Source organism: Mastomys coucha, unplaced genomic scaffold (genome assembly GCF_008632895.1).
Source record: "Mastomys coucha isolate ucsf_1 unplaced genomic scaffold, UCSF_Mcou_1 pScaffold11, whole genome shotgun sequence".
NCBI lineage: Eukaryota > Metazoa > Chordata > Mammalia > Rodentia > Muridae > Mastomys > Mastomys coucha.
This window is the reverse complement of record NW_022196893.1, coordinates 1,843,762-1,847,037: the sequence shown is the minus strand read 5'-3', so window position 1 is coordinate 1,847,037 and position 3,276 is coordinate 1,843,762.

Sequence of the window (3,276 nt, the reverse complement as noted above, 5' to 3'; positions counted from 1 at the left end):
TTTTTGGAAACAGAGAATTAGGCCTAGTCTCTTTAACTGCCAGTTTAAAGCCTATCATGGCCTAGCCTTCTCAGTCGGAGTCTCAGTTTAACTGCTGGAATCGTGGGAGGGTGGAGACTTTATAAGGGTTAGTCTCTTCTATTATTTCCATTGCCTCTCTCTATCCAGTGAAGAGTGTGCCTCAAGTTCACTCTGATATTGAGACATGCCAACTAAAAATCTAAGGAGATCCATGTCAACCCTCTTATAATTATATAATGGCTAATTTAATATTTCTTCTGGTGAGCCACTAAACTTCATATGAAGCAGTATCAATAAAAATCTGAAAGACTAATGCAGCAATCAATGAATTAATTTGTAACAGAAATCTGGCATGAATTCATAGATAACACAATTTCAATTTAGTAAGTAATTCTTGCCCTGCAGAAAAATTTAGCTTACAAACTCTCAAAAGTGTCATTTGTATCTGAGATAATATATTTCCTTGACTTGCTATAGTAAAAAAGAAAAAAAAATCTCTTCAAACGATTTTTCTAATTATCATCAAATTTAGTGGCAGCTTTTAAGGATGTCTGTAATTCATTCCTTTGGCAAGAAGATAATTGAGCTTTCAAACATTACGTATAAAAGGAAGATGTCTGCAGGTTCAGGGATAATGTTGAGAAGGTGGGAGAAATCCTAAGAGAATCCAACAATAGCTGACAAAAACGGATATTCTCTTAATAGTATTTGAGGAGCCTGTCTTTCTGTCCCAGATTTCCCTCTAATTAAGTTTTAGGTGTTGAAAAATTCATATCATTTTTTATTAGCTATAATAGTCTCAATATACTGTTCTTTGGTGGTTTGAGCATAGTTAACTCAAAATATAAGGTAGAGAAAGGAGGAGTAGGTTGAGGGCCCAAGTTTGAAACTTTTACTCTTTCTTTTTTTTTAATTGAAAATACATTCTTCTGTCACACGATACATCCAGACCACAGTTTGCCCTTCCTCCATTTCTACTTACTCCTGTCCACCTACCCTCTCCCCTAGATCCATTCTCCCTCCTTTTCCCTTTAGTAAAGAGCAGACCTCCAAGAGACAACCAGCCAAACATGACTAAACAACAGACAATAAGACCCAGGCAAAAGACCTTAATTCAGTCACATAAAGAACCATGGTAATTTTTTTTGTATCAAACTATGACTAATTTGTTAACAAGAACTCCATAGGTAAAACCATTCAAAGCCCATTAACCTCAGCAATTTCAAACATCCTTTCTATTAAAACCACAAAAGGTGCAAATAAAGATACATTGAAGGTTCTGAATTTGAAATGGAAACATTCCCCTTTTAATGCTTTATTTTCAAACTGGTCTAAATTTTACTTAGAGTAAATGGTAGGTCTTTATCTTTGTAGTAATCCTTCTTTTTCATCCCATCTTTTGTCTTAGGTTTGTGATAACAGCTCTCCAGCTTATTAAGTTAATGGTATGCTTCAGAAAATGATCTACAGGTATTATTGCTTTATGAAAGTCTCTAAGTAATTGCAATCACAATTCATGCCATACCTTAAATGGTAATAACCATGATTCATTTTAGAAACGGGTGTTATAATCCTACCATTAAAATTCCATAACATATTGCTACTTACAGCCATTAGAGTGAAACAGTGCACCCTAAGAAGATTCTTTTTAATAGTGTAAATTGCTCTGTGAGCTATTTGCTTTGTTGAAAGAACATTGAGCCTTTCTCTGACAGATTCCAACAGCGACACATTTCTCTAAGGTCACAGTTTAATCAAATATGTGTTAATGAAAGAAATATGACTTCTTAATTAAAAGTCATATTAATGACAGACTATCCCAAATTACTTACTAAAGTTTATTTTTTTAAAAAAAATGTCAATATTGATGCATCTAACACATTTTCCAGTGAAGTTATTCAAGGAACAGTCCTTATTGTTTTTTTAACAGTAGAATCAGAGCTTATATACCCAGCGAATGAGTGACCAAACAAACAAGGAGAACAGAAGACATTTTCGTGGCTATCAGTTTCCTTTTTAACCTTGGAAGAACAACCTATGCTTCTGAAGTTTGTAGGTGGTAAGTCTCCCATTTATGTTCTTAATGGAGTAGACTATATACCCTATAAAATACTTCTAGACAAGAAATTAACATATACTATTAATGATATGTGATATTTGTTTAGGTTTTAAAATGAAGTCAAATTCTATGATGTCCTTGTCATAGTAAAAATTAAATTAACATAACTCCTTATGTAAGGATTAAATTCCTTCCTCATTTGTGTAGTTTTGCGTACAGCTAGGAGGCTTAAGAAAGAAAACCTGGTGTGAATTTTTATATGTGTCAGTGAAATGAGATTGTTATTTATTTTTATTAACCTTTGAGTATAGCATCTGAACACCAGGAGAGCTAAGCTTTGTTTGAAGATTGTAGGTGTGTGTGTGTGTGTGTGTGTGTGTGTGTGTGTGTAGAAAAATGCAAATGTATTTGTGTGTCCAACAATACAACTGCTCCAAAATGATATGCATGCTCTTGGTTCTCAATAGTCTAATTATAAGTTTAATGATGCTGGAAACTTCAACACTGTTTCTGAAATTTATTCAGTCAAAATGATCATTGAAGTTAATTGTTTTACAATTAAGAGGACCCATTGTCTGAGCTCAATGAAAAAAAACTCTGTACTTTGTGAGTAAAACATCTTTATATGACCCTGTGTAGAGTTAAGAATACAGTTAGAGGTAATCTTTTGAAGGGATTCCCTGTCCACTGTTATAATCTCCATTTTTCTTCTTTACATCATTTTTTATTAGTTTTAACTTGTGTTTTCTGATTTAATCACATCTAAATTTCAGATACAAGCCTGTAAATTTCATAGCTAGGTATAGATGGGTGCTCTTAAGCTTCAGAACAATTTGAACAATTCTGAAAACCAATTCACAAGACCTCAGCTTGGTTCATGTATCCCTTACCAAAATAATCACCATGCTAGAGAGAAAGAGAAAACCATGCAGCTAAGGGCCTGTTGCACACCCAACCTAGTATAGTCCACACAAGCTATTTCAGAAGGACACAGGAGAATGGTCTGCAATTGCTTTCAAAATTGGAGTTGACATTGAACTAGAGTATGTTCATATGTGCTTGCTACAATGGGTGGTAGACTTGCTTACCCATAAAGAACCTATTTCTAGACAGCTGCAACCCCATCTTTGCTGTGATTTCCTAGTGTAAGCTCCTCCTCCATAGAGACCATGTATGCCTCACTTTCAATAAATTTA